Source organism: Lissotriton helveticus, chromosome 1_1 (genome assembly GCF_964261635.1).
Source record: "Lissotriton helveticus chromosome 1_1, aLisHel1.1, whole genome shotgun sequence".
NCBI classification, from domain to species: domain Eukaryota; kingdom Metazoa; phylum Chordata; class Amphibia; order Caudata; family Salamandridae; genus Lissotriton; species Lissotriton helveticus.
In genome coordinates this window covers 1,329,577,893-1,329,602,816 of record NC_136057.1, presented here as the reverse complement: position 1 = coordinate 1,329,602,816, position 24,924 = coordinate 1,329,577,893, and positions in this window count along the sequence as shown.

The following is a 24,924-nucleotide window of genomic DNA, read 5'->3' as shown; positions in this document are numbered from 1 at the left end:
CCACAGACTCAGGACTCCAATCTCAGGTAATTGTTCCAGAAACTCATCAGTAAGACTTATAGCATTGAACTGTTATGATCTAAGACAGGGTTCTCTAAAGTTGCTTCTGGAGGGCCGGATCCATGCTAGATTGTTAGCATATCCACATTTAGATAAATGTTGTTATCTTAAGAATCTGGCATAGATCCAGCCCTCCAGGACCGACTTTGGAGAACCCTGATCTAAGAGATTATTTATTGTCTTAAATATATAAAAACACTGAGCAGCAAATTCATCAAGACATGAAGGTGCAACAAAGTCACAAAACATGACATAAAACTGTGCATATTCTTGATAATATATTTACTTTGTTCTGCTTTGCGTGAATGGGGCATTCTGTGGGTGGTACTTCAGCGTTTCAAAGCTGCACCCATGGATTTTCATGAAAAGTCACATCTGCAAAGATTGTCAGACTCGGTTTGTATAAACAAAAAAAAATAACACCTCCTTAAGGCAGGCATTGACTTTGAGAAATGTATTTATTTATTGTTACATTTCACGTACTTTGTATATGCTGCACAAATCAGCAAACATCCAATGTATTAAATGTGCTACATCTTATCTAAGGTTTGGACTTTGGACTGGAGGTTTACTCTTCCAGTATAAAACCTATACTAGACAGTATGCACTCACCTTTGTACTATGGTGTAAAGCTGTGTGCTTGGCTCTAGTGTGCATGGCTATGCATAGGAGGAGAGCAATAGCAGGCCGTATTTAGTAAATCTGCCTTTCTGCTGCTCTATACCCTGCTGCAATGCATCCCAGTAACTTTATTTGTTGTATTCCATTGTACTGTTTTTGGAGTGCTGTTCTCAATTCAATTCAATTTTTCAATTCAATTCAATTATCTTTATTTAGATATAGCACATATATCTTTAAAAGAAAGTTACAAAATTCACATTGTGTATCCATAAATAAGATAAAAATCAGTGAAGAATAAAAGCATGGTCATTTAGCAGTCATTATAAAAATAGGAAGTGTCTTCTCTTAAGCCTCTTTAGATAAAATAGAATAGTTTGAAGCATGGTGTACAAGGAAAAAAGTCATCTCTTCCACCCTTTTGTATTATACTCGGCATTGATGATATCCTACTTTTAGGAGGTGACCGATATTCGTGAAGCTACAGCTCACTTTATTTTAACCTCCGTAAGAGTTGGCAGGTGGAGGGGAGTCTTTAGCAGGGCCTCTTTTGAATAAAGTTACGATATGCATGCAGAATAAAATTTGTGAATCTTATGTTTAACAAAGTATTCTCCGGGTTCAAGGCTGCCGTGATGGCTTGCCTGGAGGTCCTAACACCCAGCCTATTCCATTCTGGTTTAAGTCTCCACCTCCGTTCTGAATTAAAAACTGGACACAGGCAGATCACATGCGACATAGTTTCAGCTGTTTTACCACACCCTCTACATGTCAAATCTTCCGTGGTGCGTCGCCAGGGGGGTAGATATTTCAGGAATCGCCAGTCGCCCATTCTAATGGCGATAAGGCTGCGTTTTTGATGGAGTGAATATGTGCAGGCCAAATAGGAGGCAGGGGCTATCCGTCTATAAGAGTTTACAAGGGCCCAGGCATGACTACGTTTCAAGAAGAATGATTTATCGGTGATACTTGATGTCATTCTCACACCATTTTTGATCCCTATTTTAAATGCTGTCTGACTGGGATTCAGGGCCCACAAGTCACTCGCAGACATTTGCTGGATGGCCTCTTTAAAGAGACGGCCGTATGTTTCACCTGGGTTATTCCGGGTTATTTCCTGCCAGACCATGGATTCTAATGTGTTGAGATCCGCTTGTCTTAATTTTTGACAGAAATTAAGATATGCCCCGATGTTGGAGGCATCGTAATTTATCAGCCCCATCTCCAGTCTTATCTGTGCAGCAGATGCAGATTTTGGCAGCTGGAGCACATTTTTATAAATTTTGGTTGTGTGCTGGTTCAGGGCTGTATTCATTTTCCCCCCAACTAGCTCTATACCATACGATAGAGTAGGGCCAATTTTTGCTCTCATCACCTCCAAAAGGGGCGATAGAGTTGGGCCGGAGAGATTTTTTGCGAGCTTGCCTAATGATACCGCAAGAATTGTTGCTTTGACTGCAATCTCATTACGCTGCTTTCTAAAATTATATTTAGAATCCAAATGGACGCCTCGATATTTATACGACTGGCCTGTTATGAGGCTTATGTTGTTGAAAGACCAGCCGCCACCTGTATGTCGTTTCTTACCAAAAGGAACGACTTGCGTTTTTTTTAGGTTGACCTCTAATTGGTTGATAGTTGTGTAATCATACAGTTTATCAAGGAGCCTTTGTAGGCCCACCCTAGTGAGGCTAAAAAGGACAAGGTCGTCGGCGTACAAAAGGTTGCTTAGACCCACGCCACCGATTTTTGGAGAATGGCTATTGGTGCCATCCAGGGTCGCCGACAGATCTGCTATAAACAGGTTGAAAAGAAGGGGGGGCCAACACACATCCCTGCTTCACGCCTCTAGTTGTCAATATTTTCCGCGAGAGATGTGTGCCGGACCCTAGCTTCACCGGAACCCATGTTTGCGTATGGAGTTGGATGATTGCCTGTAATAGATTCTCTGGAATCCCCCACTTCCTTAATTTTACCCATAGAGCCTCCCTGGGTTCTCTATCAAATGCTGCTTTGAAGTCGACAAAGCAACAAAACACCAACCTAGATGTTAATGTGGCCTTGTCGACTATAGTTGAAAATGCTAGCAAGTTAGTGCTGGTCCCTGAGTTTGCAACAAATCCTGTTTGATTCATTGGCAACAGTTTATGGTCCTTTTCCCATAACCTTAGATCCTCCAGTAGGAGGCTCGCATAATGCTTGGCTTCAATGTCCAGGAGGGCGATAAGTCTGTAGTTATTCGATTGGGCATGTGATCCTGATTTAAAAATTGGATGGATTATAGCGCCCCGCCATGAGTCCGGGATTGTTGCTGTTCTCAGTGCGTAGTTGAAGAGATTAGATAGTATTCCAGACCAGAAGGCAATGTCAAATTTAAACAGGCTCTGTGGCAGGCCATTTGGGCCCGGAGCCCCATCAGATCTTGCTTTTGACATTGCAGTAGCTACTCTCTCTTGTGTCACTTCGAGGTCCATGTCGGTGGGATATAAGCAATCAGCGGGTAGACTCCGTGGGCTCGCAGGCCCATAGATAATCTCATTTAAAAAGTTACTTCCTTTGGGATCAGGGTGTTCTGGAGACTTGAAATGGTCAGACAGGTATCTTACCCAGTCTGATTCCTGGATGTTTGCAGATCCAAAGCTCGTTGTACTAGAATTGAGATGATTGATAAGAGCCCAAAATTTTCTAGAGTTTTTTTGCTTACTCTCCCACACCAGTTTACACCAAAGTTGGTTTTCATGAGACCTTTTGTCTTTTTTGATCGCCAGCTTGAAGGATCTTTGTGTGGTTTGATAGTGAGTTGTACATTCACTATTCCCCGGGGATTTAGCCAGTGCCCGCAGAGCTGCGTTTCTGGCTTTCTTAAGTGACTTGGTCTGCTGTGAAATTGTGAACTGATGCACTTGTGTTACCCTTTCGACATGGTGCTTTGCTGGAAAAAGATCAGTCAGGTGGGAACTGAGCATTGTCCAGGTTACAGACGGAATTGCCTCTTGCTCGATTCCTCTTCTTATGATGTCCTCACTTGCTTGGAGGATGTTCGAGCTAATTTCTTCGGACCACTTAAGGCGCTTTAGGTTTTCCGTGTATATTCCCCGGCATACTGATGGGGCAGTTTTGTGTTTCATCGGGTTTATGTTAAAGGAGATAACCTGCGGCCTGTGGTCACTTTCAGTTCTTGGGTTAATTCGGAAGTCGATTAGACAGTGGAGCAGGGCGGCATTGCAGATGGTATAATTCAAGTAAGAACACTCTGTTCCGTTTGTCCAGGACCAGTTTGGCGGGGTGTCACCTGCTGTTCTGCCATTAATGACAAGGTAACCTGTACTATAAAATTTCATCACACAAAGATCACCCAATCCACTTTGAATTTGGGTGGGTGGTTTGGTTTGTGTTATGGCCTCGATGATTGGAAGTAGGAAGGGCCCATCAGTGTCTGTTGCATTCCCTTGGAATAGGTAGGTGTTAAAGTCCCCCGTAACTATACAGTCTGAGTTCCGATGTTCAGCGGCTATGTCATTCATGATTTCCGTTAGGCGTGTCAAATGTTCTTTTTTTGTGCGAGTACTAGGGTTGATATATACATTTAAAAGGATCAGTGGGCTCTTCTTCCGCCAAGCATTGATTTTAACCCCCAGTAGCCAATCTTCATCAAGGGGCAGTCGTGATATTGGGCCTTTTAGGGTGTTTGATATATATATCGACAAGCCACCTTTGGGGTGACCGAAGCGGCTGTCCCTAAGTGCTGGCTTCCATAACTCGATGAACCCGATAACTGGGCACTCTTGTGTGGCCCAAGTTTCCTGCAGGGCTATTACTGAGTGTTCACACAGGAAGGAAAAGGTGTCGGAGTTCTTAATTTTTTGCTGAAGGCCGCTTATATTCCAGGAACATATTGTGACGGAGTCCGCTTGTGTATTTAATACTGCTTCTGGGGGGGGTAACATTACCAAGCGTTTGAGGCCAGGGACCACTGCTTCCGGTTCGGGTGGTCATTCTAAGCTTTTGGTCGATAAAGTGGCTGGAAGCCAATCCCATCCTTGGCTGGTGTCAGTGTTGGTGGCCACTGTGGGAGGAGTATTACGGTCTTCCTCAAGCCCCGACGCGTTTTTTAAGATTGAATATGTTTTCTGGTGGTCTTTCAATCTTGTAATTCCAGTTTTTCGCGATGGCGTTGGCTGGTTTAGTAAGGCGGTGGGGTACCCTGGAAAGAAATATGGTTACGCTCGGATGCCCCATTCCCTTAAAGTGGCTTTGTGGTTCAGGAGTATGCCTGCCCAGGTGGTCGATTTAAATGTCACTAGCGTTACCTCTGATGGTTGGGTTCCTCTTGGTGGAAGAAATTCAATGGATTCAATATCATCTGATATTAAACCAGGAAATCCGGGGATACCATTTACCAATTTTATAATGTTCGATCTGTTAAGAATGTCTTGGCGACCCTTTGATTTGTATTCGGGTGCTAATAATATGTAAGAATGTGACGAGTCTTTTGAGGAGTCCATGTGTTTTTGACTTGAAGCCGTCTTATTGGGTTTAATAGTTGACAGACCTTCGTCCAATTCTTGGTCCTGTTGCGTTAAACTATGGCGGACCTTCCATTTGGGCCGACGCTTTGTGGGCGAAACTGTTTTATGATTGTAAATTGTTTTGGTCAATTTCAGCTCTATCATTGTGCTGTCAGTCTTTGTTGAAGATGGGCCATGCTCAGGTTTCAATTCCGCCTGGGTCTCTGTGGGTCCTGGTGTTTTCATGGTTGTCTTTTCTTCCACCGGGCCTTGCTCTTTTTTTCAGTTTGCACTACTGGTTCTCTTGCCTCATGTAATCTCCCCCGGATTGATTGAGTCACGGTTACAGGTTTGTCTATTTCTGATTTGGACACTCCAGAGTTTCCTGGAGGTGAAAGTGCTTTTGTTTCATTGGGAGCCTGTTTGTTGGATGCCATTGCAAAGAGGGGGTAGTATTCCGGGTGGGCAGCAGTTGTTTTTGCCCTTGCTTTATTTCTTTGTTTGCGCTGGCGCTTACGTTCTCTTTTACTGAGTTGGGGTTCAAACGCTGGCAGATCTTCCGCAGTACGAGGAGCCTGGGGCACGGGGCTGGTCGTTAGACCTGTCAATAGGTGGTCAGTACTCACAATACACCTAGTCGAAATCTCTGCGTTTCCCGGTGCAGCTTCGGCCTGGTCTAATGATTGATGGCCGGGTTTTGACTGTTCATTCGGCCATTTTGAGCCGAGGGCTGTACCCTCGTTTGGCTTGATGCCTTTGTTTATTACGGACTGCAAAGTGCCTGGATCTTGAGACGTGTCTGATGGGTTTTTTAATAGCAGACAGGGAGTTATACTTGGGTTACTGCCTTTCAGCATCCTAACTTCATTTATAACACTGGTTAGGAAGTCGGGAAGCGAAGAGAGTGAATCAATAATTGGAGAACAGCAGCATACCGACTGCATGAGCTTTGTCGACGCTTGTGCTCCAAGAATTAAGTTGTTTAATTTATCAAGTTTGTTATCAATCCCTGAAGTAAACACTGCCAGAGTGTTTAGGAGATCGACTTGCACGTCCAGTTTGTCCGAGTGATAGTTTAGTGCCATGACGGTTTGTTGAAATGTTTGGAGAAGTTGAGGCCAGACGCTGATAGCTATGGGGTCTTCTTGGATGGTGTTAGAAGTGATGTTTGACGTGGTTGACGTGACCTTGGTAGGATTTTCGGTATTTTTAAAGAAGAATGACAGGTCCGCTAAAAGCTGGTCGCTCGGGTCAACTTTGTTGAGCGACTTTTGTGACGATGATGTTATTGTTGCTACTGGTGGCGAAAAAGCTATATGCATTGGACTTGACACTGTCAAATGGTCCTTAAGTGTGTTTGTTGTTTGAGGTAAGTGGAATGTTTGGGAAGGTTTAGTACTTGAATGGGTACTTTGGACATGGATTTGAGCGAGAGTTTGCTATTGAAGAGGAGCCGTTGGGGCTTCTTTTGAGACGGCTGAGTCTTGACCAGGAGGTTTTGCCTGTGATTCCGATTTCCGGTTTTGTGTTGTGGGAGGGCTCAGCACGTCCCGTGGGCTCATTGGGAATGTTTGCAACAGACAAACTCCTTTGATGTCCACAGCAGTGGGGGATGGTTGCTGGTCGGATTCCTGTGCTGATTGCGGGTCTGGTTGGTTGTTAGTGGTGGGCGATACAAGGCTTGCGCCCCCCAGACCTTCCAGCATGGATTTGTTCGGTGGCGATCCGAAGATAAATACCTCTGCAGGATGGGCTATCTTTTTGGATTCAATTTGCCAGTGTTGTGGGGATAGTGATTGTTGAAGAAGTGTACTTGTTTTAGGCTGCCTGGGCGAGGCTTTACACCCGGTTATCTCTTGGGTCTGGAACTGCCAGAGATTATTAGACGGTGATGTTTTTTTTTTAAGTAATCCAACAAATTCGAGGTTTTTCTGTCGGGTGGCTTTTCCATGGTCATGATTTTTTGGCTAAGATTGCCAAAACCTTTTGGTGGAGATCCTTCCGCTGTTAAAATTTCATTGCTGGCCCGGGTGGACTTATGAGTGCCTGGGCTGTTCAAATGGAGGCCCTTGGTCGATACCGGTTGCTTTGATTTCCTCCGTTTGGGTGCCAGTAGAGTCTTTCTTGCTCTCCCAGATCTCATGACTTTAGCTACTAACGGGAACCGGTGCTGCAGAAGTAGCTGGAGCCACTGAAGAGAAGTCCAGCACTAGTGTGGCACTCCGGGGCCGATTGTGAACTGTGGGGGTTTGCGATGAATCTGAAGGATCTAGTATGATGGGTCCAGTATGTCTAGACGCTGTTTGACTTTAAAATCTGTACTCATCTGTGCTCATAGGTTGTGCTTGTAGGTTGATCACTGACTTATTCCGGCTTCAGTGGGCTTTCAGCGGCCTCAGTGATGTCAGTTGATGTCGGTTGATAAGGTGCTAGGAAGGATAGGGCGGTGTAAAATATTGCACTATTTATTACAATTGTAGGTTAGCCGGTACTTTTTTGTCGTTGCCTGTCACTGCCTGTGCACCCCCCCGCACTTTAACCCCTACTCCCGACCTAGCCGCCTGTGACAGCCGACACCCCACACCACCTGAGCCCAAACCCAAGCTCGAGTCCAAATCTCGGCCCCACCACTGAGAACTCCTCAACCCAACAGGGAGAAGTCCCTCTTAGGTGGGCCTCAACCACTCAGCCTGGCAGAGCTCAGGGAGGCGAGATAGTGCGACTGCAACTAGGCAGGACACGGAAGAGAGAGGCGGAGGGAGCAGCCCCAGAGCTAATAGAGCCACTCAGACGTCCGCACGCCCGCCAGGTTGGGCCAGCCGGCTTAGTAGTGCAGGGAAAAAGACGCAGGGCAACGCTGCAGGCTAGAGCTAGAACTCCCCCAAGGGGCCTGCGGAAACCCGAAGTGGGTCTCAGGAAGGTTCAGACAGGTGGCCAGGAGTTACAGAGGATACAGCTAGAGGGAACCGAGCGGCAGCTTACACATCTAAGAGTGAAATAGTGAAAGAGTGAAATAGGGAGAGGGTTGAATGGCAGGCCAGGAGGCACAGTCAGGTCTCGAGACAGCCGCTCTGCAGGACCCGCAGGGACTGCCGGCAACTGACCACGCCTCTCTGTGGCGGCAGGTAGACCTTAGTCCTTAAACCCTCCAACCCGCACCTCTCAGCCCTCTCAGCCCTCTCCCGATGTCCGCCGTCTTACCGTTATCCACAACTCGCTGCAATTCCTCTCCCGTACCCCCCAGCTCCGACCTGACTCAGAAACGCCGTGCGTCCTCGGTAGCAATCACCCTGCCGGGAGCTCACTCGCCTGCCTGCAGCGCCGCCGATTGCCAATCCCCTCCCACTGACCTCACCGTACCACGCACTCACCTGGTAGACGCCCGGAAGAACAGCGGCAAAACAGTTAGTGGGACGCGGCACCAGCACCTCTGTTTGTTTGAGGCTGTGTTAGTCCACGAGGCAAGTGAATAGAAGTAAATGCTGTTCTATAATGTAGCAATTCAGATTCTACTATACCTATTGTCACGCCGCACCACATTTGGTGCTTCCACCAATAACATGATTCTAGCTTCAGTACTCCCATAGGTGGTTCTCCTTTGCCACAAATTTCGAAAAGCCTAGGTCCTACACCAGCCTAGTCTCCATGCTACTGTTGCCTGGGGGCAGGTCGCAGAGTTTCACTTTGCAGAATTCCACGAAGTTCCTAAAAATTTCTGCCAAAAAAAGATATATGCATAGTTTAGTCAATATATTCAGTTTAACATTGACGTAGAGGTTAACTGCAAAATGATTTTCTTAATTTTCACCACAAGATGGCAGTGCAAGCTTGTGGTATGGCAGCCAAGTCTGCTTCATCCAACATACGTTCTCATAATAAAATAACTCCTCCAGTTGCCTTCAGGCAGTTGTGTACTGAAGTGTCGCTCACAAATGATGCGAAACCCAGGCTTATGGCAGCATTGTACTGAACAAGTAGCACTTAGTACAGCACACAACAGGTATTGATAAAGTCAGTATAGCCTTAGCTTTATGGTGCATGCATACAGAGCAGGGCCGGACTGGGAACCAAAACCGGCCCTGGCAAAGTGCTCGGCCGGCCCCCCTCAACTCCCCCCGGGGGAGGGGGGGGGCGGCCGCGCTCTTTGCCAGGGCCGGTTTTCGGCTGATTTCGTTACAGGGCCGTTTTTGCAGCTATGCTGCACAAACGGCCCTGTAACAAAAACGGCCCCCAGGAGCCCCAAACCGGCCCCCATCCATGCGGCCGACCGGGGGATTGCCCGGTGCCCGCACCGGCCAGTCCGGGCCTGATACAGATCCGCAGTGGCGGCTCGCAGTGGGAGTACTGCGGGGCGGTGGGGTGAGGCGGGGAGGGGCAGGGGGTGGGGTTAGTGGAATCGGACATACGACGCATGGAGTAAGGTAAGTAAGTAAATAAATAAAAATATTTACCATGCGCTCGCTGCGTCGCCAACTCGGCGATGCAGAGGGCGCAGGGTAAATAGTTGTATTTATTTATTTACTTACCTTACTCCATGCCGTCGTATGTCCGACTCCACTACCCCCACCTTGCCCCTGCCCCACCCAGCCCTATCGCCCGCAGCACTCCCACTGCGCTCCGCCACTGTACAGAGGCACATGGAATAGCCAGCACAAAGAGCAACATAACGGAGGACAAATTAAAAAAACAAATGAGCACAAATGCATACAATCAAACAGTTACTCAATTCTGTGAAACAGTAGATACTAGGGGCCTCATTTATGAGAAGTGGCGCATTGCTGCGTGAAAGCAGCGATGCATCACTTCTCAGTGCGCCCTCCTTGCGACATGATTGATGCGTCATATTTACTGTATGACGCATCATGTCGCAAGGAGTTACAGATACGTCAGTATTTCTGACGCATCTGTAGGGTGCAAAAGTGACGCATTGCTGGAGTGTGTCACAAAAGTGTCGCAACTCCAGCAATGTGTCCTTTCACATGGTGCAAGCCCCATGTGAAAGGGCCTTCATCAGTCTTACGCCTGCTGTGAGGCAGGCGTAAGATATTGACGCATTTGTGTCCTAGAAGTGGCGCAGTGAAATCTCATATATTTCACTGCGTCACTTCTACGACCCTTTCTTGCGTCAATACGCCCCCCTTGCATACATTATACCTGGCACAGGTATAATGTGGCGCAGGGGTTTACAAAGTGACGCATCTACCTAGATGCGTCACTTTGTAAATATGGAGCAAAAAGGCGCATTTTTTACGCCACTGGTGCGTCACAAAAAGTGACGCACCGGCAGCGTAAAAGTGATGCACAGCCTCATAAATGAGGCCCTAGGTGTGGCACCTCAGGGGGAAAACACGAGAGGCCAGATTTACCAAATTCTCACGCAGCGCAGAGCAGGAGCTGCAAATGCTGAGCTGTATTGCATGAGTAGGAGAGAGCAGGAGAGCGCCAAATTTACTGAAATATGGCACTCTCTTCCCCTCCTCCTAGCACCGGTGCTGAAATCAGCAGCCTACTAATTTTAAACATTTTCCATTTTGTATGTGTGCTGTACAGTGTAGCACACATGCAAAGTCGGAAAATAAAGGAGCACAAAAGCATTTCTCCTTCATATCGCCTGGTTGAAGGGTGTGCTATTTTCAGATACTAAACCCTGACTACTTCATTTAGTAAATTGGGTTAACCATCAGAAACCTTGGGGGGTTGCATAGGAACACCCATGCACCACTCACGGTACGTCCTCTTGGCACTAAGTAATGCAAAGCAGCTCACAGTACTTTCACGTTATTTCCACCGCTAAACAAGTTTAGAGCTAGAAAGAAAATCAGACAAAAAGATTTTGCTCCAATTTGCATCACTTTTGTGATACAAACACGGCTTAAAATCTTAGTAAATCTGTCCCAGTGTGCCTTCCTATACATGGCAAAGGGATATTATTGAAACTGATGGTGATGAAGCCCAGGAGCAAAGAGTGATTTGTAAAATAGACACAGAGCAGAAAGAAGAACTAATGCAGTAGGTTGCCCACAAGCTTTGTTAAGCGTGAACAGTTCAGAAGACTTGCTTTTGTGTTAGCACATTAAGGTACGTTTTTTTTTCTTTTTTTCAGGCTCTCATGTCTTTATTTATTTCAACTGTACCTGAATTTTCATTTTCTCTGCTTCCTTTTCCTATCTTTTTTTAACATTCTTTTTATTTTATTCAGTATATTTATGCATACTACGGCCTAGATGTAGGTAATTTCATTTTAAACTTCACTAGGGAGGGTCAGAGGGAAAGTTTAATGACCGAAAGTGCTACGTCCCTCATAGTACTAAACACCAACTAAAGAGTAACACTCAGTCAAAAACCTGCTCAAAAATGAGGGTTGAAAAATAGTGTGTGCTGCTTGCAAAATCAATAACAGGACACCCTTGCGATAGTTACAGTGTTCCCATCAGGGTTCCAACCTGTACAGGTCTTAAATACCGAATTTTACCGATTCGGTATTTAGAAGTGGTAAAATAGAGGGGGGGGATGTAGGTATTACAGAATCGGTAAATACCGAATCGTTAAGATTCGGTATTTACCGATTCTGTAAATTCCGATTCGGTAATGTCCATTGATTCCTATGGGCATTGAAGCACATAGGAATCAATGGGCATTACCGAATCGGTATTTACCGATTCGGTAAATACCGATTCCAGCAAGGGTGCAGGGGGTGTTACTTTGACACCCTATAGCACCCCAAATACAGGCATGTGTGCCATGTGGCACACAGACATGCCCTAAGGGCATGTCTGTCTGTCACATGGCATAGGTGTGCACATGTGCATGCACACCTGGATTCGGTATTTTACCACCCAATTGGATTGGGTGGTAAAATACCGAATCTGAAAGGCCTTTGGGACTCAGAAGAGTCTCACCTACATCTAGAAGTTACCGAATCGGTAAAAATACAGATTCGGTATATTCGGTAAATTTACCGATTCGGTAAATTTACCAATTCGGTAAAATTGGCCCCCTACACCCCAATAACCCATTTACCGGTCGGTAACGGCCGAAATCGGCCATTACCGGCCAGTAAATGGCCACCTACATCTGGCCCTACATTATCACAACCAAGGATCCTTTTTATCATTCACAGGTTTTGGTACTCAGAGGTTATCATTATGCTTATCCCCACTTATCACAGTTCCAGATCAGTTGATAGTGTGCAGTGATGAAGTTCCATGCATAGAAGTGATGAAGTAGACGTAGCTGAGTAGTGTCTTTGTAAGTTATTTTTTAAGTCCATAACATCAATAGCAGCAGCCCCATCAGGAGCAGCCTGTCTGGTGCTCAGCCATCTTCCAACTCTCAACACTCACACAAGGCACCCAAACATTCTACTCATGTCTATCACACCAACATTCCATACAGAACACTCACACTGGCTGAGCAGCTAGGAACCAGGTAACAGGGAACACTATGAACACAACAGGAAGATACTACATAGTGTGTCATTCAGTCACCCATCACTTCGGCAACAGCCTCCTTGAGTTAGAAGTTGAACATATTCACCTCAATTACAGTTCTCTATATTTAACCCACTGATGGAGTAAGGATTTGCATGAAAGCAACTTGCTGGATGAATCCTCTCATAAAATAATAATAAAGTACTAATAAATGTTTGCAATACTAATTTACACAAAATCGTACACAATGTAGAAGAAGGGGAAGTTTGCCTATGTGTTTACTAACAAGTAAACGGATTGAGACTAAAATGGCCGCTAAAAACGCGGGAATTGAATTTCGCATGCGCCAACTGCATGACATCATAAAGCTTGGAGGGAAAGCTTTGCTTCTGCGCAGTAACATCAAACATGGCTGCTTCAGAAATCACATGTTAAGCATCTGCTCTGCTCGAAACTAAACTGTGTTTATACTAAGTGCAAATGCATAAAGAATTATTTTTAATTAAATGGGATTAAAGTAGAGATAAGTGGTATACAGTGGAACCATTTTATTTGAATCTAACATCTTGTATTTTTGACTTCTCTGTTAGCTCATAATTGGGCCTAAATTGAGAGATGCGGCTAAATATCACGTGGTCTATGCACGCAGTCGCATTAGAACCAACTCTGTAGTCGTGATCTCAAGTCTTGGAACACAATCAAGGACGACCTTTTCTCATAGCCTGAAAGATGACGGAACATCCTGCAGACTCAATGAACAAATGTATAAATGTTATACAATGTTTAAAAAGTAATATGAAAACGGGTGGGAAAAAAGCTTGGGTGAAACAAATGAAATGGGCGGGAACATAAGACAATGCTCTTGAGAAAAAGTAAAAAACTAGTATGGTGTGATGATCATCCCCTTGGCTTGTCCAATCAGAACTCACAATTTACTCAGGTTGAATCATTTGGGGGTTGAACATGCCACCAAAAGGTATAATTGGGATAGTTAGTTCAATGAAGTAGCCTGATCGCTGCTAGAACGCTTAGAGACAGAGATGCTGTCCGATTGCTGATCAATTTAGATTGCAGATGGCAGATGTGGATCCAGTAAAGGTGACTGTAAAGGAAGGTGCCTCTTATTCAAATACAAGACAATATAAAATGAGTCCAGAAATAAAATCAGGTGTCATAGCAGAAATAGAACGAATGATCCAACAAGGCATTTTAAAAGAAATAATGAGAATCCCTTGTAATTCACCCATAATTGACATTAAGAAACCTAACGGGAAATATAGGATAGTTCAAGACCTTGTAAAAATAGTGGTACCTTGTTGTCCTGTAGTGCCAAATCCAGCAGTGATTTTGTACCAGATACCATGGAATGCAGGATGGTTCACAGTAATTGATTTGAGTCATGCATTTTTCTCTATTCCATTACATCCAGATAGTCAATACCTCTTTTCATTTAAATTTGAAAATCAAATTTATGTGTGGAATCATGTTCCTCGAGGGTACACAGAAAGTCCTTCAATTTTTATTCAGATTCTGAAAAAGTGCCTTGAAACATTGGTAATGCCCAGGAGTTCAGTTTTGGTCCACTATATAGATGAATTGTTTAGTGGCCTCAAAAACATGAGAAGATTGTGTCCTAGATTCTATTGATTTGTTAAACGATCTGTCAGATGGAGGGCACAAGGTGTCACCAGAAAAACTACAGTTTTGCCAAAACAAGGAAAAATATTTGGGACATCAATTAGAAAGAGGAGCCAGAAGGGTGACACCTGAAAGAATCAAAATAATAAAAAAAGATAAAGTTACCCCAGACTCAAAAAGAGATTAGAATGTTTCTTGGTGTTGTAGGATATTGTAGACAATAGATTGCAGGGTTTTCCGTACTGGCTAAACCACTGATACAAATGACAAGAAAACGAGCAAAGGATCATGTAGAATGGGATGATGACAGCATGGGAGCTTTTGTAAAATTAAGACACTGTCTATGTGAAGCCCCTGCTTTGGGAATGCCAGATTACACAAAATAATTTGCATTATTTTGTTGTGAACTAGACAATTGTGCCTTGTCGGTTTTGACCCAAAGACATGGTTTGATGAGACGTCCAGTGGCATATTTTTTTGCCACTTTGGACCCGGTAATCGCTGCATTACCTGGTTGTTTGAAAGCCGTAGCTGCTGCTTGCACAAGTCTTGAACAGAGTGAACCGATTGTGATGGGACATCCTGTTAAGGTATATGTCCCTCATTCAGTTGAAATTCTTTTGACTAGAACTCAAACCCACTCTCTCACCCCAAGTTGAATGACAAAGTATGAGAGAATTATTTTGGGAGCAGAAAATGTGACGGTAATCAGGTGCACAGTTTTAAATCCAGCTACTCTATTACTTGATGTATACGGAGAAGAAGTGAGGGATGAAGTTGATCATGATTGCTTAGATGTAACAGAATATTGTACAAAACTTCGCCCAGACATTCAAGAAGAACCATTAATCAATTGTGAACATGAATGTTTGTAGATGGCTTGTGCCTGAGGCATGAGGAAGGAGGATTGAGTGCTGCTTATGCTATTTGTACATTTGCTGGAATAGTCGAAGCATCCTATTTACCTGGAGTCAGGTCTGCACAAGTAGCCTAATTGATTGCTTTAATTAAAGCCTGCAAAATTGGGGAAAAAAATTGGAGAGTAACCATTTACACTGATAGTCAGTATGGTTACAGGGTTGTGCATGACTTTGGCCAACTTTGGATGCAAAGGGATTTCATGACTTCTTCAGGAACCCCTATCAAAAATGGACAATATGGGAAACCGCTTTTAGAAGCCATACAGTTGCCAAAAGGTCAAATGTGCTGCACATCAGTCAGGAAATGACTATGTGAAGGTAGGTAATCCATATGCTGACCAAGTCGCTCAATATTGAGCTAAAACAAAAATGGCAGTGAACAAGAAAATTGAAACTACAGGAATCGGATGCCAACATATGATTATTTCAGTTTTAGAAACATGGGATGAAGTGAGAAATTTATAAGATGAGGTAGAAGTAGGCGAGAAGGAAGAGTGAATCAAAATAGGATGCCAAAGAAGAGAAGGAGTTGGTGTCTGGATTTATCCAGATGGCAGACCAGTCATGCCAGATTGTTTACTTTTCCAATTAGCAAGAATGTTATCATGGAGACACACACATAGGTAGGGATGCTATGATCAGATTTTTAGAGAAGGTTGGTACAATTCAAAGTTTAGAACTGTTGCAGAGAGTCTTTGCCAGAGATGTTTAATTTGTCAACAAAATAACCCGGGTAGAAAAACAGTGGTCAGTTGGAGAAGAATTGGAAAAGCAGAAGGACCATTTGTGAGGTTGCAAGTTGATTTCATTCAGTTACCACCATGTAGGGGACTAAAATACATACAAGTCATAGTGTGTCTGTTCTCATGATGGGTGGAAGCCTACCCAACCAGGAGTAATGACAGCATAACAGTTGCCAAATTATTGTTGAGAGAAATTATTCCACGTTTTGGTTTTCCAGTAACCGTGGAATCAGACAGAGGATCTCACTTTAATAATGAAATAATTTGATTGATCTGTGAAGGATTCAAGATTGAACAAAAGTTGCACTGTGCCTATCGCCAAGAGGCTTCTGGGGTAGTGGAACAATTGAATGGCACAATAAAATCAAGATTGGCGAAGGTGTGCGCATCCACTTCACTGTATTGGCCAGATGCATTGCCTCTTGTTCTGATGGGACTCAGAAACATTCCCGACAGAAACACCGGGTTGAGTCCCCATGAAGTACTCATGGGAAGAACAATGAGATTAGCTTTCATACTTGGACACAGATTGTTAAGCATAACTGATGATCTGGTATTGGATTATTGAAAAAGATTGGCTGACCTAGGGCATTCTGTCTCTCACCAGGTTGGAGAAGACGCAGAGGCCACGCAGCCGGATCAAGCACCTGATATAGATACAGGTGACTGGGTGGTAGTGAAGAATCACACCCGAGAAACGTGCCTCTCACCCCGGTGGAGTACCCCAAAACAGGTCATATTGGTTACAACAACTGCAGTGAAATGTGCAGGATTGCCTAACTGGATACATGCCAGCCATACAAAGAAAGTACCAGCTCCAGATGAAGGAAATCAACAACAAGAAATTAAAGTTGAAGGTGCAGAAGGTTGTGCAGCTGAAGAGCCTAGAATAAAAAACTCTGAAATAGCTGATCAAGAGCAACCAAGCACTAGTCGGGAAGTTTGGGTACCAGCAGTTGACTTACCTGATACAGAGATAAGACCAAGGAGCAGAACAAAAGCCGAGAAGCTAGAAGTTATTGAGGATCAGACAGATATAGAAGAGCAAGTTGAGGAAACAAAACACGAAATTGAAGACTCTAAGCAAAAACAGAAATGAATAGAAAAATATTCACAGACTAATTTGAGATACAATTCTGAAGAAGAAAAACGCAAACTAAATCAATCAAGAGTAGGTAAACAAGAACAGGGAGAAGAACAGGTTAGCAGAGAATCAGTACAGGGTCAGTTAGATAATACGGAACATGTTTAGGTGAAGAGTAGTATTTCAAAAAGTCCTGAATTAGGTCAACTAGATAGGGATTCAGAAGACGAAGAAAATCAAGTTGTGCCACAGCAAAGTTCAAATAAAAGAATACTTGAAAGTGACGAAGAAAGTGAAAATACGGTGAAAAGGTGATAATTGGCCCAGTTATGACAAAAGATTGAAGTATCACCTTAAGACCATTGATGAAGAACCTGATCAAGTGAATGAAGTCAAAAGTCAATCGGACCAGAGTAGCGGGAAATTAAAGTGAAGGAGTCAAAGATTAAGAATATTGAATAATCAGTTCAAAGGACCTGAATGGACGTACATTATTCTTTAAGATCTTTAAAATTTAGATTTAGGGTTGCGTGGCCAAGATGGCGCCGAGGTAGGACGCTTGATTTCTGGCTTTTGCCCGTCATCCAACCGTACCAGCATAGCACGGCTCCCCGGGGGCCTGAACAGCGTGGTCTGGCCCCATAAACTCCGGCTGCATATACCGGACCCGGTTTGAGTCCGGAACTGAATGCACAGAGGCGGCGTGGAGGCAGGAGTGGCAACGCCGGGAGACAGACCCGACCGTCCCACGCCAGGGCGGCCCCGACAACGCGGTGGTTCCGGTCCGAACCGCCGAGGCCAGCTGCCTTTCTCCCAGAGCCCCTCCATCGCCCCATAGGTCTGCTGACCTGCCGACAGCAACGCAACTCAGCTGGCAGCACAGGGATGATTATCTGGACCGCTCTCCGGAGACGCTGAGGCAGGAGCTTGCGGTAAGAGCCAACCGCGGCCCCCACTGGGGGCAGAGAGACTTCCTGATGCCGGAGGCACCCCAGGCTCCCACCGCAGCAACAAGGTGAGCAGATGTGATCGGCGACCAACGCTGCACTCAACACGTGGAGTGAGGCCCGGGCCTACCTGATGCCCTAGGCCGCAGCAATCCCCGGCCTGGGGTGAAATCAAGCCCGTCATAGTCGCAACCAGTTCTGCGATGATCTACGTGAGCCCACTGGCTCGGGGGGAGGTCCGGTGCTACTCTTGCCTCTATCTGCACTGAATCTTGGCCCCTGGGGCCCCTTCCCCTCCGTCCATGGTTGCAATCGCCCACCTTTTGTAGCATCCAGCTAGCCCAGCGATCCACGAGGCTCCGGAGCGGGCACCACCCAATACCCTGCTTGAGCTGCCGAGGGGTCCGTGTCCAGACCATACTGCCCGCACTGATGGTGTAGAGAGTGAGCCCCAATATCAACGGAGCCCGGTGAGGACCGGAGGTGGATCAGAGGAGCCACCAGATCTGCCACAAGGTGCCAGGTGCCCGACCTGAGGGGCGCAACGTCCAGACAACGAAGGGCCCGGCCCGCTGCAGTTGTCAGCCCCTACCTGAAGGATTTAGTGAGGGGTGATTGGCTGTCCCCTGGGCCCTCCACTGACGTCACTATCCACATTTAGCATCTCCTTGTGTGGGGGCCCAAGCACGTTACTGAAGCCCCCGGCTCTCCTAGACTGACCGCATCAGCCCCCCCCCTGAGGGGCAGCAGGGGCCTGAGTTGACGGACATACACAGAGAGACTGACCCCCTGGCCATGGGAGAGACAGGACGCTGGCCACTAGAGACGCCGTTAAGGTCTAGGGACAAAGGGACACCAGAGAGCACTGCATCAACTCCACCCCTGGCACGATACAGCGGGAGCATAATCCCAGGGGGGGCATCGACCAGAGGAGGCTGCAGTCAGCACGGTCTCTGCCGGGAGGGCGCACCCCCTCTGGACAGACAATAAAGGGCCACTAACGCTTCAGGACGACGGTGGGGAGAGCCTCCTTGAACAGTGGAGCCGGCCATCTCGCTATAGATACCCTCTTTGACCCTCGCCCCACATCAGCACTCACCGGCTGGAGATTGAAAAGAATGTCCAAAGCCAGAACCAACAAAGTAAAGCCCCTCAAAGACATCTTTGGCCGCTCGCAGTCCATACCTAATATGGCAACCGCAACTCCCGAGGCTGAGGCGGCGAAATGCCCAACGACTCCAGGAGATGAACCAATCACAAAAGCCTTCCTTGAATCACTATTCCTCACTCTTAGGGAGGACATTCAATCAGTAAAGAGTGAGGGCCTTATTTATGAAGGTCTTGCGCCGCCGGTGCGTCACTTTTAAAATGGGATAAATAAGGCCCTGAATTTGCTGCAGAGATCAAGGAGATCCGCCGGGATGTGGACAGGGTGGGTGAACGGGTTGCCTCCCTTGAGGAGAAAAGCGATGCCACGGTATCGGACTTAACCATACTCCAACAGGAGGTTATCCGACTCCAGGACCAAAATGTTGACATCCAGACCCAGATGGAGGATCTAGAAAACCAATCTCGAAGGCACAACATTCGGATCCATGGGGTCAAACCCTCAGATGAAACCCGCGACCTCTTCGCTTTCATCCAAGGCCTCTTTCGCCATATCCTGGGGGACGAGCACGACTCTGAAGTTGTCTTGGACAGGGCCCATAGAGTGGGGTCACCCCGAGCCACAAATGTGCCACCAGCGGACATTCTGGTATGGGTTCAGGACTTTAAGATCAAAGAGGCCATACTCGCTAAAGCCAGATCCCTACATCCTATTTCATTCCAAGGCCACTCTCCGATACTGTTCCAGGACTTGGCCCTGATCACATTGCAAAGACGCCACCAGTTTTGCCCGGTGACTGAACACCTCAGACAACAAAGGATCTCATACTCCTGGGGACATCCCTTTCGCTTAATTTTTTGCAACAATGGGATGCTTCACCAGATCCGTTCTCTCTTGGAGGCCTGCCACCTACTGGGCCTGGGGGAGCCTACCGAGGACGACGACAACCGTAGCACGGCCTCCAGATCCGAAGAATCTCCGTCGAGGGTGGCAACGACAAAGCAGGCGACTGCACCCCAGGCGGCCGCCCGAATCAGAGATCGCCAAAGGTCAGCAAGCAGCCCTTACTGCGGCCACTGAAGCCCTTGCCGGAGAAGACTTGACTACCAAATGATCACCTTTGAAACACCGGACCTTCTACTTGCCTCCTTGCTGGTTGCGTGGGGACGGCGGGGAGCAGTCCCTCCTCTTGGTCACACGATGGCCCCCAGTTGGTTGACTGACCAGTCATCCTGGGACGGCGGACTATTTTTGCTATTCATACTTGTTCGAACTGTTCCCCGTTGAGAGCTAGTTCTGGGGACCCTTTCTTTCTGGGGCTCTAGCTTTTTTTTCTCTTCTCATTTTTCCCCCTTTTCACCTTTTTCCCGGGGTTCCCCTTGTCCACATCTCTCTTCCTATCACTGGTGCTTATCATCGGATGTACCGGCACGATCCCCGCCTTTCAGTGCCGTGCACGTAGCTTGTTTACACCGCGCTCACTACAGCCCACACTTTTCTCACACAATGGATGCCAGATAGACTGCTTAAGATCCTGACCCTTAATGTCCGGGGCCTTTATAACCCCATCAAGCGTAGGGCTGTCCTTAATTATCTGGAACACTCCGCCGCCGATATCTGTCTCTTACAGGAAACACATTTGCTGCACAAAGATCATCACAGGATGAAATCCCGAGCCTTCCCCACACAGTTATTCTCCTCCAACTCTACTAAATCGGCAGGGGTGGCAATTCTTGTTTCTCGCTCTTTCCATGTCAAGGTACTCCAGAAAGACGCCGAGATCAGGGGCCGCTTGCTCACATGCCAACTCCTAGTAGCTGGGTTGTCCCTTATAATAGGTTCTGTGTATGCCCCCATAACAGAACTATACCGAAAGCCTACATCATGTAGCTCGCTGTTACCTTATCAAAGTTATCACCCGCGAACTCTGCGTGAAAATTTACCTTTTGGTCAGTGTTTACGGATAAGACGTAATTGCACGAGTCTCGAACTTTATGAGGAACATGCTAAGGGACTAACAAAAGACCTTGAAGTTAAGAAATACCCTAAACATATTATCCGGAACTCTAAAAAAAGAGCCGCCAATAACAACAGAGAATGGTTATTGGAGCAGAAAATACAAAAAGAACCTAATCAAAGAATGACATTTGTAAATACTTTTTCCAGTTTTTCAAACTCAGTCAAGAAAAGTATAAACAAACATTGGGCCATTCTTAACTCTGCAAGTAATGAACTCCCTCGACCATTGTTTGCATACAAGCGCAGTGCAAATTTGAGAGACAAATTATTCCATACTCGCCCACAAAATATCAGCAACACAAGCACACAGCCGACATTGTGGAATTTGCCCCCAGTAGTAGGTCATTTTCCTTGTGGGACGTGCTCAGTCTGTCCGCAAACAGAAAAAACTTTAGAGCTTGACATTGGCACGATACGCCCTTGGAGAATAGAGAAACATACCAACTGTAACAGCGAAGGCCTAATCTACCTGATATGGTGTCCTTGCCAGATTCGATACGTGGGCATAACCACCAGAAAAGTAAAAACGCGAATACAAGAACACAAGAGTACCATTAGATGTGGCAAACGTTCGACAAAACTGACCAATCACTTTCTGGACAAGGGTCACACTGACACCGACCTTAAATGGGTGGTACTAGAAAAACCATGGATTCCATCACACTTGACAGACCCCTCCAAATTTCCATTCCGTAAAGAACAAAAATGGGTATATAGATTGAGAACAGACAACATGGGTCTAAATGATGAAATACCGTGGACCCAGATGTAATAACATTAAAGCACTTTGAGGGCCAGGTCAGGTTGGAGTGTAACAAATAGTGCAAGAGGTAAGCAGGATGAGAATAATGCCTGTCTGAGCTCTATCACTAGAAAGCGAGCCTAGTCCTGTGATAACAAGTAAACATCAAGGTCTATCATGCAATTCCTGACAGACGTGACAAATGAGACATAATGGTTACAAGATCATGAAACAATCATGTTAAAGACTATAGTACCCCTTTTGCTGGTTGACAAAATATAAGGATATCCCTTTTGCCTCTTTAGGAAATGTCATCTACATACTATAGTACTCTCGAAGAAAATAGGGAGATCTTATCGAACTTCCTGAGGAAACATGGTACCATCAAGCACAGCCTTTGAGATCGGCTGTACCTAGAGGTACCGTTAATAAACACACCTTAGTCGAACTAACATCGCGGTGTTTTAGACCTCTTTCCTCATCTACCTACGTGTGCTTATACCCGGGTAACACGGACTGACACACCTTTTAAGTAGAAGCCAATCCTAATCCAGTAAATATTTTTATTGTAGAAACACTATTGTTGAACATGACATCACGAGTTTGTTACCTTGATGTTTCATTCTCTGAGCGGAAGTAATTCATGATTTTTTCAAAATATATGCATATCTAAATAAGCGACTGAAGAAATACCCGTCTTTTCAGAAGCAATCAATGCTCATGCAACACGCCTTAGCGCGCACATGCGCGTGCTAAATGGCTGAGCTTTACACATGCGCAGATCACCTGATAGAGGACTAAGAAGATCTTGACATTGCACAGGCGCAAGACTGTAGCATTCGAACACGCATAAAAGAACTATCTGGCTGAACATTGCACATGCGCACACTTACTAACACAGGACTATGGAAATCATTACTTTGCACATGCTCGAGTAAGTAGTGTTTCATCTCTGCACATGTGGTTTTATGTAAAGTACACAGGCAAATAATAGTCGTCTAATAATGCGAGGACCCATCGCACAGGAACAGCTGCGAACAATGGGTATTCAAACTATTTAAACACGAGCAGTCCTGCCGTTCGGTACCTCCCGGGGTTAGCTCTACTACACAACGAGGTACCGACGGACAGGTGAGTCACTCTTGCCAAGGGAGTTTTGTTTAATATTTAACACTTGGTTTTGGTTGCTTTTCTTCTTCTTTTTACTAGAAACACATGGACTTGGACATTATTGCTTTAGATTTAAACAATGTGCTATTCACAGTCGTAAATTAGAAGCTATTTTAAATGTGTTACTCATAGTTGTAAATTAGAAGCTACACTGTAGTTAAGTATGCCTGGTTTACTAGCCATGTTTTGGATTACCTATCTGTCATTCAGTTAAGCTGAGCCTCTGATTAAGCTTAACAAAATCCATAGATTGACTGCATGCACAGACCTCGCGTTTTTCATGACCCATGGTGAGAAAATACCCCCCTACACATAGAAGAATTAAGTTTTTAGAGAGATAATAAGACAGTGTGGTTAGTAATCACCACAGTGTCTGTTTGTTTCCGCAGTGCGGAGCCTCCCTCCTGAGCAACTTGTCTGGTAGAGGTGAGGCTGAGCTATCCAACAATTGTGGGTAAGTTCACTTTGCAATTATAATAGATATATGGCAATGGTCCTAAATGACATAGTAACAGAGTACAATGTTAATGTAGCATGGTATTTAACTTCTAGAATTCAATTTTTAGAATTGAATTGAAAAGAGTTGCTTTTGATTCGCCCGATCTTACAATCCCTCTCCCTAACTTTAGACAACGGTATTTGTTGATTTTTTGACAGATATCCAGAGAATGGCCTGACACAAGCAATAAAATTGAGCAGGAATACTGGTGACATAAATATTTATTTTTGATTTATTTTTGATATTTCTCACTAATTTTGCAGCAGCAATGTACTAAAATCTGGTCCTGACGAAAGCCGCAGATACTATAATTAGATCATTAGGCTGAAACATGTTGACCCATCACTAACAGTGGTTTATATCCATACCACTGTGCTGTTACATTTTTAATCCTGTCAGGTGGAACACAGGAATAAAGTTTATTAGTGTTCTATCTAGGCAGTTTTAATTCACACCCGTCCTTATACAGCGCTGCAATATACCTCTCTCAACCCCTACAGCACACATATGGGATTACCATCCTACTCCATATAATTCTCAAAACATCTCTGAGCTCCTTCCTTAAAAATCCCTGAAGTAGTAGCTCCCAGTGGCGACTAGGTTTTCTCCACTGGTAAGGAGGCCCCATATGATGAAGCATGTCACCCTCGGGTGAGTGAGGGGTCTTGTCCTTAAGGCATGCTTTCCCCAGTGACATAACACAGTTTGGGAGTTGAGAGGGTAACTAGGGCTTTTCTTTTAGCTTCTCTTTAACATTGCATACATAAGAGAGACTTAGGTGTATTTAGTGGTTTTCTTGAGTAATTATAAGGGAGTATACACCTTCAAGTCAATAAACATTCCCTTTAGACCCCCAACCCACGGTAGTGTTAGTAGCCCACAAAACCTATGCCAGGCTAGATTACTTCCTATGCTCCACTCCGCTGCAGGCGCTAGCCACCGACGCTGACATCCTTACTGCGTCCCTCTCTGATCACTCTCCGGTCAAGGCCTCCTTCTTGCTCCCACACAAACGGCTACCCCAGCGACACAGGCGCCTTCGCGACTCACTGTTACACCAGGCCTCCATAATTGAACAGATTAAATCAGCCATTTTGAACTACCTAGTTCTTAATGCCAACTCAGATACCTCACTAGCGACACAGTGGACTGCCCTTAAAGCAGTATTGCGGGGAGAATTCATAGCTATTTCCATGGCTATTAACAAAGAGTGCTGTCAGAAAAGGGCTGAGCTTACTCAAAGGGTTGCTGAGTTAGAACAGATGCATCAACGCACTGGGGCAGCCAGGGCATGGCGCCAACTCTGCACGGAATGGAAGCAACTCGCGGCGGTGGACCAGGATAAAGCCGAATATGCGGCTCTCCACCTTCGCCACTCCTACTACACCGGAGGGGATAGATGTGGCTGTCTTCTGGCCCATAAACTGCGGGAAGCAAG